This window comes from Gobius niger (genome assembly GCF_951799975.1).
Source record: "Gobius niger genome assembly, chromosome: 14".
Taxonomy (NCBI): Eukaryota; Metazoa; Chordata; class Actinopteri; order Gobiiformes; family Gobiidae; genus Gobius; species Gobius niger.
Genome location: NC_136865.1, coordinates 27,836,329 through 27,851,895, shown reverse-complemented (window position 1 = coordinate 27,851,895; position 15,567 = coordinate 27,836,329). Strand labels below are relative to the sequence as shown.

The 15,567-nt window shown below is 43.1% G+C and overlaps 1 protein-coding gene across 3 annotated transcripts in view; it reads right to left on the bottom strand.

Moving 5' to 3' along the window:
• grin2da (glutamate receptor, ionotropic, N-methyl D-aspartate 2D, a) overlaps positions 1-15,567 on the bottom strand; it is a 492,433-nt gene that overhangs the window by 132,293 nt on the left and 344,573 nt on the right. The gene's annotated exons all lie outside the window — the stretch shown is intronic.

Below are 15,567 nucleotides of genomic sequence, written 5' to 3'. Positions count from 1 at the left end.
TAGCTACAATAGGTCTATTTATTAGGCCTTTCATTGACTTTGTATACATCCCTTTGTTACATCTTCACTTGCTTACAACACTTCTACCAATGATTTTATTATTACAATATTTTTTTTAAACAAATGTGGAACAAAACTTTTTAAAGTGAGTTCAAACTAAAAAAGTTTAGCGAGAAAAAAGCAAAACAATGTTGCAGTGCATCATGGGTAATTTCAACTCTTTGAGGCAGCGGAGGATTAACAGAGTCGAGCTGTGAGGGGGCGAGTGGTCTGAGTGAATTGGACAAGGTGGCGTGTGATGACGTGAACTACGTCCGAAGTGGTCGAGACGCCGAGGATCCTGGTGTTTTTTGTGTTTCTTTGTGTTCATGATCATATTAAATTTATTATTGAGCACATCATTTCATGCATTGGGTGATATCCTGCATTTTTAAACAAAAGTAAAAGTAATTGAGTATTATGCTGAAAATGTACAACTACTTGTAATTAAAAGGAGAGACAAAACCGGTATTTACTGGTGAGTATTAAAAAAACTATTTTGTCTTTTCATCTCAAGAAACAATGTGATGAAAAGAACTGAAGTAGTGGACGATCAAAAACTTGTGAAAATTCACATTTGGACAATTTAATATTTATTATTGCGTTTCTTCTCATGGGGGGGGGGGGGGGGGGGGGGGCTGTAAAGCCGACACTTCTCCCTCGCTCTGCGCGTTTGACAAAGCAGAGCAGCGTCACATAGAAAGATCGGTCAAAATGGTCAAAATCGGTCCAAGGACGGCTGAGAAACATCCTGTTAGAGTCTTCAATCCGAGAACCAGGCTGTTTAAATGCACACACCAGAAAAAGCGATCGAGAACACGCGGTGTTTCAAAACGTGTCAACAAGAGAGAGTTTGAAAGAGGAGTTAAACTTAAACTGTTTCCACCTAAGGAGAGCTTAGAGTCTCGTCTTTCAAACAAGCCATAGCATGTGTCCATAGCTATAACATAGCATATGCTGTGGTGCTGCAAATACCATGAAAAATGGTCTGGATTGTTGGCACTCTACAGCTAAATTCCTAAAACAGTGCGGCCTCAATGTGTATAAAACCAAAAAATCCCTATGATAACGACATGGACAGGGAACCCCACTCACTGTGACGACCTGCCTGCCTCACGGCTCAGTCTCCCACTATGAAGCCTGTTCCTCCCAAAGGCGGGGCGGGCAGACCGGCTATGGGCCTCAGAGCTCCAGAGCCTGCCAATCTTACATTTCGGCTTGAACTTTTTATTTCTGATTTCCCCAGCGCTGTCACATGACAAACTCTCTGAAACCAGCAGTGCAGACGAGGTCCAAAGCTCCATAGGAATGCTGTTTACCGAGTGTCTTTTGGAGTCAGGGGTGGGATTACAGCAACAATGTAACAGCAATGTGGCTCCTGTGGGATGTTGTGTTGATGAGCTGTGTGACAACCAGCCCCGGTCTCCCCTACTGAATGAAAATATCGGCGCTAATGCAAAGGAAACTCCGGCGTGGATGGGAGAGCACACTCAGGCCGGGCTCAGTCACAGCCCGCGGTATATTCCCTGTTTGATGTGAGTACAAAGTGTGAGTTTAGAAGCCATTGTCTCCCCTGGGCTGCTCTTTGCACTGCCGCCCGGTCATTACTCATCTTTTATCGGCTGGCAACACTGCAGCTTCTCCACAGTTTGGCCAAAGCACAGAAGGTGAGTCAGGTCTCTCCCAACCAACCAAACAAACAAACAAACAAATGGAATTCAAATCGGTCGTGTCCTGAATGCAAAAAAGTCAATATGTGCTTTGTTTCAAAATGCACAAAGGCCTCAACACCACAGACAGACTCGACAGGAACTCAGATATTACGGCGAATATGAGACAAGTTTGGTTTTATTTAAAGGGACTACACGGAGTTTAAAAATGTCAAAATTAAGTATTTTCCTCCCCCTACATGTTCCAGCCACCTGTTCACCACAACTGCCTCAAAAATCCTGCACTGTCACTCAAAAAGGTGTCGTCATGCAGGAGCTTAATATAGAAGCTGCAGTTACGCGTAAGACCTGAGGTGGCAGTAGTGAGTATATATGACCAACTTGCATCTAGCCCCTTTAATGTGGACTATATGACGGATTAGTTTACATTCACCTATTTCACTAGAACACAGTAAGCATCATTATTTTAGAGATTAAGGAGAGACATGGCAGGTTTTTCTGTTAGGAAAAAAGTTTTTTTTAGAGAGATTTTTAGCTAGTTTTCTACTGTTGTAACCTTAGTTTTCATGTCAGAGGATAAAAAAAACTAAACTTACCCCATACAATGCTTATTTTATTATGTTTTGTCACTGGCAATGCAGAGATTTCCCGGAAGTAGCTACAATATCCCTCACAAAGCCGACTTTCCCTCGCACATTCATCCACAAATATATCCGTGTCCTAAAGGCTCCCCGAGATGACGCTATTTTCCAAATATGGTCATTTCCTTTCTGGGAGCCGCCCATAAAGAGCGGAGAAATGTTCTTGTGCAGACGTTACAAAACTTCAGGGCCGCATTTCTCAAAATGAGGTTTTGCTCCACTCATGCAACGACCTCACCGCTTCAGTCGCTCCGACAGACTCCAAACTTTCCAGTGACCTTCACAATATTTTGAAGGTTTTTTTTTCGGAGGGATTTTTTAATATCAAATTCCCAGCCTCTTTATTGAGCTTTGAACTCAAAAAAATCTCACACTATGAATAGCTCGTTCAAAAACTAAACAAAAGACCAAAGTTTCTTCTGGGTACTCTTGTTTCCCCTACCAGTAAAAACATGTACAATAGGCCAGGATGAATGAGAGTGTAGGACGGCGGATGGAAATTAACCCCAGGCTACAATCCGGTGTGGCTTGATCATTAACATACACTGTCCTAATATATAAATAATACAATACATTTAAACCAGGGTCTGTCCCTCCTTTTTATATGAAAAGACACAATGGCAGAAAACTTGCAATACATTGTTTTTCTCATATTCAGTAATCTACAGCAGAGGTTTCAAATTGATATCAGTTTTTTTTTCCCTTCCCTACTCACCTGCAGCGTCTCGCCTTAAAGGGACTATACAGAGTTTAAAATTGTTAAAACTAAGTATTTTCCTCCCCCTACATGTTCAGCAAAAAAAGCCCCACAAAAAAATCAGCAAAAAAAAAAAAAAATGGCAAAAACTGGACAAGAAGATCCGTTTTGTTGGTCTTAGCTTTCAAATGAGGTGTTGCACTGGCTCCGGTCCAGAAGCGTTAAGGCGGGGGTTAAGAGGTTATGATGGGGGGTAAGAGTTTAATATAGAAGCTGCAGTTACACGTGTGACCTGAGGTGGCAGTAGTGAGTATTAACTTGTATCTAGCCCTTTAAAGGAACAGGCCACCGTTTTTCCATACTGAGATACATTCTTACCTGAGCTTAGACGAGTTGATGTGTACCTGTCTGGTCTTTGTACGTGCGCTCAGTCACGGACAACGATCAAAGATGTTGTTTGCATTTTCCCTCTCCCAGTGTATTCCTATGGCTCCAAACGGGGGTGAAGTTAGAAGCGACCACACTCTTCCACGGGCTCAAAGACTGAATTTTTTCTCTAAACGTAACTAAACACTTTGAGCTGTGCCAGCATCAGTCCGCCATTGATAATAATGAACTAGAAGGTAATTTAAGTGTATTCTCGTGTGGTGTGCCCAGGGAGCTGTAGATGAAAAGCTAAATGTGATCTTTTCTTCTATAAGATTAATGCTTGCGTCAACAGGGTTTCCGCACAACATTAAAAATGAACAAAAATCAATGAATGAAAGCTTTACATTTGACTTATTCTCCCTGGTAAAACGGTCCATGGAAAACACAGTAAAAAGCTCAACTAAACAGATATAATTTCAAACTTTTTCATTCCGATGATTCCTCCGCCCTCAGGTGTCGCCTGATTAATTTCGCAGCACGTGTCCCGACTGATTCCGACTTAATTCACTGATGCTGAGGGAAGATACGCTTTTAATAAATGGTCCGGATAATGACCAGAGGTGTCCGCGCTCGTTCGTCACCGCGGCAACCGTCAAGGACAGTTACTTGGTTGTTTCGGCTCAAATAAATAGTCTTTTCAATGAAATAAATGGGGTGGGCAGAGACACAAATTCCACGAGAACGAGATGAGATTTTGACATAATATATAGAGATGAATGATGGAATATTTCCTTTTACTGAACAGTTTAACAAAATGAAAACTATTTAAACGTGCAATATATTATGTGAACACTGGTGCATAACTGTTGACTCAATATTAGCAGCGCAGTAAAATAAAGAAAGCTCAATCCACAATATTCATCGGGGTCGAAATATCTTGTGGTATTTGATCTTGCGAGATCTTGTGGCACGAGATCTTGGCCCATCCCTAATGAACCAGGAAGATATACCAGCCATAGATACATGTAAAGGCTGGATGCCAATGGAGGGCGACATCCGCACACGGCGGCCATCTTGCCACAGGGAGCTCACTCGCTCGTAACATTGTGTTTAATGGTGCATGTACTTTTAAATAACCATAACTTGCTAAATTTTCTACCGATTTTCAAACGGTTTGGTTTGTTAAAAACCATGTTCCAGCATTCAGAATTATAGCCATGTTAATAATGTTTGTAAGAAGCAAAACCGTTTGTTAATCCGTCAAGATTTCAGCGAGATACGAGGATTTGTGTTCGTGCTGATCACTCACTTACTTGAGCTTGCCAGAAAGCTTCCCTGTGGCAAGATGGCCGCCGGTTATGCTGGAAGTGACATCTTGCCTTTATATATATCTATGACTCCAGCCACTCATCGCTCATGATCCGCTACTTAAGGCTCCCCAGTGTCCCGCTCAATTACTCAGCTGTTTCCTAGTCGTGCTGCGACCCTCCTCCACCCCTTTCTCCTCGGCGTCGACTGGTCTCCCCGGGTCTCTTCTTCTACCACCACCGGGGTCCAGGCTCTGGGGAAGATTCTGGCTGTCGATCATCAACGCCGTGCTACTCTTTCGTTCATTAAATCTGAGCCCCAATCATGATTCATGGTCGTTCAATAAAACTTTCTTCATGCCTTTCTGTCTCTGTGAGTCTTTTCAGGTTGAAATGAACATTATTGTTCTGTTTACTGGTTTTAGATGACACATATTTTAGTGTAGGTATCGATAAATGTATTGTCCAGGTTTCGTAAACCAAGGAATGTTAAATAATCGTGCTTGAGCTCTGTTGACATGACGAACTGTAAATTCATACAGAAAGGTTTTTGTTTCCTCTTCGATGTTTCTGTGAGATGAAGACGTGTGCAGGCATCACCGCTGGCAATGTTCAAATCCAGGCTGGAAACGGTTCTCTTTAGCGGAGCATGACAATGGCAATTTTATCTGCTCTCCACGCTTTTACATTTGTTTTAAGGATTTTCTCTGCTTTCGAAAGATAAACATGTGAAGCACTTGGAATTGAATTGTGCTCGACAAAGAAAAATGTCATTTGGACATGTTTGACTTCAGTCTAGCTCCTTCTGAAAGCTTGTCCCACCTGCTGATGTCATGAGGTGGAGCTCCACACCCTTTCACTGGACTCCATCTGCTCATTTCAACACTCAAATTGCCACAAAATAGAAGAGAAACTTCGCACATTAATTGCTAGAGGCAGGTGCGTAGGAGATGAGGGAAAATCACGGCGTACATGAGTAAAAATAATAATACTTTCCGCACACTGCAAACCTTGCAAAAAATGTTTCAGTCCTGAGACCCCTCAAATTGCCCCAATGCCAGCTGATATAGAATCCAGATGTTGTACTGTATGTGCTGTTGTGTTCTTTTATCGTACCCCACGCACAGACATCATTTTGAACATGGCTAAGTCGTCCAAAACTAAAAAAAAGGACCATTAAAGCGACGTGCAGAAGGTAGCGGGCCGTGGTTGTTTGAAAGCTACAGACAGGAGTGAGGAAGGACAGGCAAATACAGTCTCCCTGATTGATTTTACAAATGCAGCTTCACTGAAGCGCGGGAACAATGAGACGGCACACATGCTACGTTCCATTCTCATGGAGCCAAATGTGCGATAATGGAGCGTAGGAAAACAAAGTGATTGCTGTGAGTGGAAATCATTGCGTCGCACCATTGTTCTAGCCTTTTGTCGGGTTGCTCTAATTCTCATTCTCGCTCATTGAACTGAAGTTTCCCGTTTCACTTTGAAGTGCGAGAGCAGACCGTTATCGGGCGTCTTGCCGCGGCGTTGCATCAGAATGGCTCCGAAAACGCACCGAAACCTCACACATGTTGGAAATAATCTGCTCAAACGGAGGAGAAAACACAAAAGGGCTTTCATACTTTCAAAAGAGGAGTCGATGTACATGACGATAACTGTCTGAGTGTGTCGGCAAACAAGACAAAACTCACAGGCGGGGAGCATTGTGAGGAATAAACAATGTGACAAGAAGAACCAAGTCAAGAATGAAGCTTTTGTAAATATGCTGTCATTTATTTAAAAAAAAATCTCCTGCAAAAAGTCATCTAGAAATAAGTTTTAAGAAATGTGTTGGAACGTATATTTATGCTGCCTGACCAAAAGGCACAGGCCAAATTATGTCAAGATGTCAAAATAAATGTTAGAGTCCACACAGCTCAGACACTGTGTTAAAGAACCGCCTCAGTAAATGGTCTCAATGAAGGCAGTTTGTGCTTTTGCAACTCTTACAAAACTCAGCAGCTCGTGTCCTGACGAAGACCAGGAGGCGGGACCACATTACACCGGTTTTAGAATCGCTGCATTGGCTCACCGTGTGTTTCAGGATTGATTTTAAAGTTCTTTTAATGGTTTTTAAATGTCTTAATGGTCTTGGTCCTTCTTTATCTTTCAGAACTGCTTTTACCTTACGAACCTTCACGGCCCCTTCGCTCCTCCGGCAGGGGCCTCCTAGTTATTCCTAAAGTCAACAGGAAAACTCACGGTGAGGCGTCTTTCCAGTGTTGCGGCCCTCGCCTCTGGAACCACCTGCCGGAGGAGTTCAGGGCTGCAGAGAACGTTCATGTTTTTAAGAGCAGGCTCAAGACCCACCTTTTTAGCCTATCCTTTAACTGATATTTATTTTTGCTAGGCCTATTTATTATTATTTATCAGCACCTTATAATTAATTAAATTGACATTTAATAGTTATTAATATTTATTTTGTATTTATGTATTGTTTTTTATTATCCTATTATTCGATTTTACTTACGTACTTTTATTTGTTGTTAGCCCTTTTCCACCAAGCTGGTGCCGGTGCTGGTTCTGGGCCAGTTCCAGTTTCAGAACCGGTTCTTTCGTTTTCCACTGAAAAAACGCTGGCTCTTGGTTCCAAAATCTGGTGCTGGTTGGGAACCAATTAAAAGCTGGACCAAGAAACGAGCACCGGTGAGGTCAGCAGCTGGGGGCGTGGCTCTCTTCTCCAACAAACAATCAATATTAGTTAGTGCTTATTACTTCCTGGAGAAGCCAAAACAGTCTGTGGAGGAAACTGTTGTTTTGCTTTATGCTCTTTAGTTAAAGTTAGAAAAGAGTTAGAAAGAAGAAATCAAAATGTTGACGGCTGCTGTGACAGACACATAAACTTATTTTTCTGTATTTTATAACCAGAAGTGGCTGTAGTAAGATGTTACTATCCATTTTTGATGTTGACTTCCCAAAGCGTTGCTATGACAATAGGCACAACTCTCATTTTGGTGGAAAACCAAGTCAGTATGGAACCAACCCGGCACCAGAACCAGCTCTGAACCAGCTCTGAGCCAGCCCAGAACCAACACCTTGGTGGAAAAGCCCTATGTGTGTTCATGACCCACTGTGTGTTAAAGGGACAATACAGAGTTTAGAAATGTTAAAATTAAGTCTTTCCCCCCCCTATGTTCCAGCCATGTCCGAAGATGTAGAATGAGCTCAGACCTGTTCACCACAACTGCCTCTGAAATCCTGCACTGTCACTCAAAAAGGTGTTAATTCGGGTCTAATAAAAGAGGACGACAATATGACGGCCTCTAAATTAATGAAAGGAATAAAGTACCACAGTCTGATAAACTGTACAACAGGAGTTAATATCTGCACCAGACCTTACACAAACCTTAGAAAATCTGTTGCAGCATTTCCCCAAACCACATTTCGTGATGAATCTCCCTGTGCGTCTGTCTCCTATTCAGAGCTAACGATTCGCTCAGGGCCGATCCATCCCGACGCCGGCTTCTTCAAACGCACAGAAAAACCCAAAGCACATTCAAGTCTTAGCTGTCAATTCCACTCTGTTCGCCACCACTTTTCTCCCTCGGTCTTTTCAGAAGGAGCTGCCCAGCTGTCATCCCTCCATCAGCCGAAACCCAGCGGAGAAAAGGTCGAGATGTGTCAGAAAGGGCACACGGCGGGAAAAAACACGGCAACATGTAATCTTGTACCGCTCTAAAAGTCTTCATACGAATCTCATTTCAGAGTTCTCTTGTCGATCATTTCAGCGCACAATTTTCCCTCATTACGATTCATACCTTTCTAATAACGGACAGTGGTTGTTTTGAGACTTATTTAAACAGCTTTACTATCATTTTTTTGCTGCTAACCACCAAAAACCCTACCAGACGAAGAAGAAGAAGCAAAATGGTGAAGCATCTGCCTATGGAGGATGTAAATCGGACACGAGGTACCACAAGAGTGTATCTGGGGGGAGTCGAGTTCTTTCCCTTCCCAAAGCCTGAGCACTGGATACTATGGGTCAAACAATGTGGACGGGCCTACGTCCAGCTAAATGTCTCCAACATAAACAAGCATATGTCAGCTCTAAAGTACGGTTAGGCTAACATCTTAGCATGCTAACAACTAGCTACTGACAGTCACATAACGCTACACAAAGTGGAGCTGTTTGGCGCAACTGCACCGGTGAACTTTCACAAGCCTCAGTCACAGTGGAGTTATAGAAATGTCCTAAATCGTACAAATGGTTTTATTTGTTTGTTTTTTTCAAAAGTTTAGCCTCTGTCTCTCTTTATGATAAAAAGAAAGCATTTTGTCACGGTCTTAATGATAACTGGCTGCAGTTTATTATCATTGTGACACCTGCAGGTTTAGCTAGCGTTAGCCAACTTTAGCGAACCAAAGCAATGCTCATATTTTTAACAATACAACAAAAGCAAGAGAATGCTTACTAAGTAACTCATGCCCCTAGAGGCCATAAGCGTAACTGCAGGTGTCGTAGCAAGTTGAAATTTTTTAACTCATTAATTGTCCGTGAGAGTAAATCCTACGCTGACAGAAAAGACAAAGGGACAGAGGGATATTGTATTGTACTAGCCCGCAGTTAGCTTTGCCCGTTAGCCTGTTGGCTTGTTAGCTTCTTCTTCGTGATTGTATTCATGTGTATTGGTTCCTCCGGTCCAGCGGCAGTCAAGTTGCAATTGTGGTTTTCTGTCCAGAGACACCAGGGGGAGATGAAAGACCCCCCGATCATCCCATCAACACTTGTATTACCCCCAGAGGGACTACGGGAAGGATTTATTAAGGAAAACAAGTTACTTAGTATTGCTTTAATGAAGAGATCATGAGGATGTAGCAACAGTAACTAAGTGGGCGGGGCTTTTGCGAAAGGTCAGTTGTGTCTGTTGTCCGGTATTGTCACTTATTAACATGCTCATATATGACATGCTGACCCTGAAGCTGGAGGTGACACTGGACATGGCTGAGGTGTCCTGCCCAAAGACACAAGAACATTTGGTGTACACACGTTGATGTTTGACAATCTGCTGCCGCGGATCTGAATCTGAGCAACTGTTTTAACCAATGAGCAAGAAGTGGAGTACTATGGAGAGCTTAAACGTGCTACCAACAACTTAAAGGCCTGGATCCAAATAACATAGACGTTTGGGCTGATGGAGGGATGGGGGCCAACAGCTGAGCAGCTCCTTCTGAAAAGTGAGAAAAGTGGTGGTGAACAGAGTGGAATTGACAGCTAAGACTTGAATGTGCTTTGGGTTTTTCTGTGCGTTTGTAGAAGCCGGCGTCGGGATGGATCGGCCCTGAGCGAATCGTTAGCTCTGAATAGGAGACAGACGCACAGGGAGATTCATCACAAAATGCGGTTTAGGAGAAATGCTGCTACAGATTTTCTAAGGTTTCTGTAAGGTCTGGTGCAGATATTCACTTGTGCAGAGCAGTCCAGCTGTTTTCAAACTGTGGTACCTGAGCTGCATTTCTTTTCATTCTGTAATATTGAGGAATATTGGAAGACCCGATCTGTAACCACGCTTTAACTTCCTTTTTTTTTAGGGCGGCACGGTAGCGCAGCGGTTAGTGCTCTCGCTTCACAGCTAGAAGGTCTGGGTTCGATTCCCACCAGGGACGGGGCCTTTCTGTGTGGAGTTTGCATGTTCTCCCCGTGTCTGCGTAGGTTTCCTCCGGGTACTCCGGTTTCCCCTACCACTAAAAACATGCACAATAGGCCAGGATGAATGATGTGTGAGTGAATGTATGGTGGTGGTCAGAGGGTCCGTTGGCGCAGACGTGTGTAGTCGCGAAAGCGCCTCTGACAGTCTCCCCCAGGGGAAACTGAAGCTACAAACGTAGCTTTCCACCACCGAGTATGGAGTGAATGTACAATTGTCTCATGTAAAGCGCTTTGTGACCATGTCTGTGAAAGGCGCTATATAAATAAAGATCTTCTTCTTCTTCTTCTTCCTGGCTGATGTCTTGAGAACCCGCCTTCTTTCTGACCTGTAAGATGACTGGTCATTTCCATCATTGTTTGAACCAGGGGTGCCGAAGTTGTTTGGGTCGAGGGCCGAAATTCAGCCCCCACGTTTCTAAAAGTGCTACATAAAGTCATTATTCATTCACTCCACACTCAATGGCAGTGAGTTACTATTGTAGCCACAGCCGCCCTTGGGAATACTGACCATATAACACGTGGCTACAATGTGCTGTTTATATCCTGATCAGTGCAAGTCAGTGCCCTCTGCTGGACATGTGTGGAATTCTTTTCCTTTTTTTTATTGAAGCTGCCCCCTGGTGGCTGGAGTGAGCAAACTGGTTATTTCTTTAAAAATCCATAACTCCGCACATGAATGGGCTGGAGACTGATTTTTTTTTTTGACATGCTCAGGAATTCATGCTCCTGAAAGAGCCATATTAAATCATCTCACGGGCCGCATGTGGCCCGCGGGCCTTGGCCTTGACACATGTGGTTTGAACCAATGAACCTTCAAGTGTCTTGAAATTGCACCCAAGGATTCAACATGGATGACTCCTTGACACTTCTCTTGGGATGAAAACATACTAGATAGCTGAACATTTTATTATGTTATGCATAAGTTACGAAAGGAGAATTTTGTTCCCATTTTTGTTACTTTCTTGTTGCTCTTTTGTGGCTGTTTTTTTTGTCAAGTTTTGTCACTTTTTTTCCCCAAGAAGCTTCTAGATCTGGGTAAAGCCAAGCTGGAGAAAATGTGCTCAGTTCAGGAGGGGGTTAAGCGGTTAAGCTTGTTTTTGTTCCAGGCGTTACATCTCCTAAATTGCAGCCTTTGCGAGTTCCTTTTCACGACCATTAACAGATTTTGACCAACAGCGATTAATTTTGATTAATTGTGCGCCCTAGTAACCCCAACACTTTCAAAAGCTTTCACCCAAAGCAGTGGGCGGCCATCTTGTGATTGGCAGCTGAGGCTAAATGTGGAGCCAGGCCTGGTGGTCAGAATCACCTGGCTGGAGGATTCACCTATTGCACATGTGTTTAGCGGTAGGGGAAACCGGAGTACCCAGAGGAAACCTACACAGACACAGAAAGACCCCGTCCTGGTGGGAATCGAACCCAGGACCTTCCAGCTGTGAAGGCTGTGAATGCCCGCCATCATTAGCATGGGAGACGATAAAGTTATTCTAAAGCTACTGATATGAAAGAGCCAGTTCTGCGAGATAAAAAAAGACGTTCACCTCCATCCCGTATCCTACAATCTAATCAGATAGTTGAGCCCGCTGTCAGAGAACAGTGAATAAATCGACCCGTTTAACTCCGCGATCAGAACTGAACGAGGAGCGGTTTTATTTTTCATGAGTGCGTCTTGTTTATCGGGCTGTAAACTCGGCGCGCTAACTTTAATGCGTCCCTCGTTTGGAATCTGCCTCCGAGGCTTGTTCGGCGAAAACAAGATGGAGGTCAATTTCACAGCGAGCTCCGCATCGGCACGGGCTTTCGGAGCATGCAATATTGATAACAAGTGCCCGGCTTAACACCGCTGAGAACAAGGCAGGAGAAGATACAGTGGAGGAGTTACAGTGGAGGCAGATAATGCTTTTTTTCTATTATGTCCCGCTTTGTGGAGGCATCGCGGGGTCAAACGTCACTGTCAAGATTACAGCGGGACGACAGACTGACCCCGCCTGTGACATGTTTTATTACTCGTTTAGTTTCATCGATTTCTCCCGGGGATGGAAAGGGCTGGGAATCACAGGAGAACTCGCGATGTTACACATGATACAGATCGTGTTATTGATAGTTTTTTACGGTGTGAGGCTGGAGGCTGTGAAGGCATCATTGTTTTTGCCAAGAAGTCCATTACACATTTAGAAACGCAGCATTTCAGATCATGACTTTTTTTAACCTCTTACCACCCACCTTGATTTTGTCCAGTTTGGCATTACCCAAATCGACTCGAACTTAAATCCTATGGGCCAATGTAACGCCTCATTTAAAAGCTAAGCGGATAGTTTCCCTTGTGTTGTTGCCGTTTTGTCATAACTCCATTGATTTTTTTTTTCCTCAATTTTTGTCACTTTTTGGTTTTGCACTTTCATCGCTGGAATCATGAGGGGACGATTGAAAGAGTAGACTCAGGTAGAAGAACATATAACATTTAATCTCAGTGCACAGGATGCTTCATCTCTGCCAAGGGAGAGTCTGCAGTCCTGAGCAAAAGAAGTCAGTAATATTTACAGTGGTATGCAAAAGTATGGGCACCCCTTTAACACATGTTAACCCAATGACTCAATAGAGTCTACCTGTGTGTAATCTAATGTCAGTTCAAATACAGCTGCTCTGTGATGGTCTCAGGTCTGTTAGAGACTATTGTGGAGCAGAAGCATCATGAAGTCCAAGAACACACCAGGCAGGTTCAGGATAAAGTTACTGAGAAGTTTAAAGCTGGGTTAGGTTATAAAAACATTTCCAAAGCTTTGCACATCTCTCAAAGTACAGTTAAATACACCATCCAGGAATGGAAAGAGTCAAAACCTACCAAGACCCGGCCGTCCTCCTAATATTACTGACCGAACAAGAACAGCACTGACCAGAGCTGTTACCAAGAAGCCTATGATGACCCTGGATGAACTGCAGAGAGCTACAGCTCTGGTGGGGGAAACTGTCCACAGAACAACTATTAGTCGTACACTCCACAAATCTGGCCTTTATGACAGAGTGGCATTTTTAAAAGAAAACCATAAGAAGTCCCGTTTTCTGTTTGCCAGAAGCCACATGGAGGCCACATGGTGGCTCTGGCAAACAGTAAACGGGACTTCTTACGGTTTTCTTTCAAAAATGGCTGATTCTAGCCACTCTGCTGCTAGGAGGACGGCCGGGTCTTGGTAGGTTTGCAGTGATGCCAGACTCTTTCCATTCCTGGATGGTATATTTACAGTAACTGTGCTCCGAGAGATGTTCAACGCTTTGGAAATCTTTTTTATAGCCTAACCCAGCTTTATACTTCTCAGTAACTTTATCCTGAACCTGTCTGGTGTGTTCTTGGACTTCATGATGCTGCTAATACGAGGTGTAGGGCCTACATCAGTAATGCAAATATATGGAGGACATTGTTTGGCTAGAGGCTATTTTGAAGTCCGGTTGTTCACGAAGGAGCCTCAACACAACACCTGTCATATGAGACCTCAGACGATACAACAGCAACAGCACTATCTATTAGTCTGAGGCGAAGAATGTCAGTGCAAACATAGTTTACCAAAAAACAATACACCATGAGGTGTTTGTTCATTCAACATGGATGACTCCTTGACACTTCTCTTGGGACGAAAACATACTAGATAGTTGAACATTTTATTTATATAAAAAATAACAAGTGATATTGTTTTGTGCTGTATTTGTTTAGAGTTAAGGCGAGACATTGCAGGTGAATAGGGAAAAAAAAGTACATTTAGAGATATCAATTTGAAACTTTTGCTCTTTGCTTTTTGGTCATTTTGAGCCAGATCAAAATGTATGGTTTTATTTTATTGACGTATTAGAAACTGAAACTAGAAACTAGAAACTAGAAAATGATTTTTTCAGAAGGGATTTTGGATATTTTGTTTTGTTTTTCAATTAGCTAATCAAAAAATCTCCACTTCGACCACTGCATGAAAAATCAATACTTTCACCTGCCGAGCCTCGCCTTAAGGTCAGTCATAGCCAATCACAATAGTCAAAACTGTATTCTCAGCAGTTGAAATGAACAGTTATTAAAATAAACACATCAGCAAAAGTCTTGTACTGTGAATTGGCCAATCGCATAATTAAACCTGGAGACAGGATGTGGGTTAGTTCCCGCCCCACGGCTCTTCAGTAATGTCATTGTTATCGGCAGAATCCAGGATCAAAGTGCCAACCTCCAGCTCGTTGGATAACCAGCTTTTATTTCACTTATGCTTCTGTGACGTGTTACAGTTAGGCCTTTTCTTTCTGGTTTAGACGTGATTCATGAATAATTTAGACCCTTTTAGACCTGATTAAGCCCTGATTATCGATTTATGAGGTGGCACTTGTGTGTGAAGTGTTTGACATCTGCTCTCGGTCTGTTCAAATCCATTTTCCTCCCACTGTTGTACGTTACTGTGCTTACATTGAAAAACGTCACATTAATGGAAGTCTGCTATCACCGCGCTTCTCGTGCCCCATTTTTTTTTTTTTTTTCATTCTCATTGAAACCCTGCTTTTGTAAGTCACACAGTATAGGATTAAAAGCATGGTATTCCTCTGTTTACACTCTTAAGAAACAGCTGCAAGAGACAGAACTTCAAAGGCGACACAAATCCTTTAAGGACAGCGCGGCGGTGTCAGAGACGATGAGGTAACAGAGGCAGACGGCACGGGCTTATGCAAAACAATGGCTCCTCTTTTTGTCTCTCCAATTTAAATGGGAAACAATACGGACGATTAAGTTGTTGCTTCACGCCTCATGGACAGGGGTGCAGACCCGGACCGGCACTCTCAAAAACAGCCCCATTCATAAAATCCCCCGTAATCCCGGCTAATCTCCATCCCTCATTCGTGTGTTTTTGTTACGGAGCAAAACCCTCGCCGCCGCCGCCACATGACGCAGCACCTTTGGAGGAAACCGGAGAGCGATGCCTGAGTGACGAGACGGTGTTTCTGTGTTCAGTGTTTGTGCATCTTTGTGAATCCTATATTACACTATTAACATACTGTATATTATATTCAAAATCATAATGGAGCCGGAGCTACCGCCTCGGAGAAGGTTCAAAGTAGGGCTGCTCGATTATTGAAAAAATAATAATCACGATTATTTTTGTCATAATTGAAATCACGATTATTTTTGTCATAA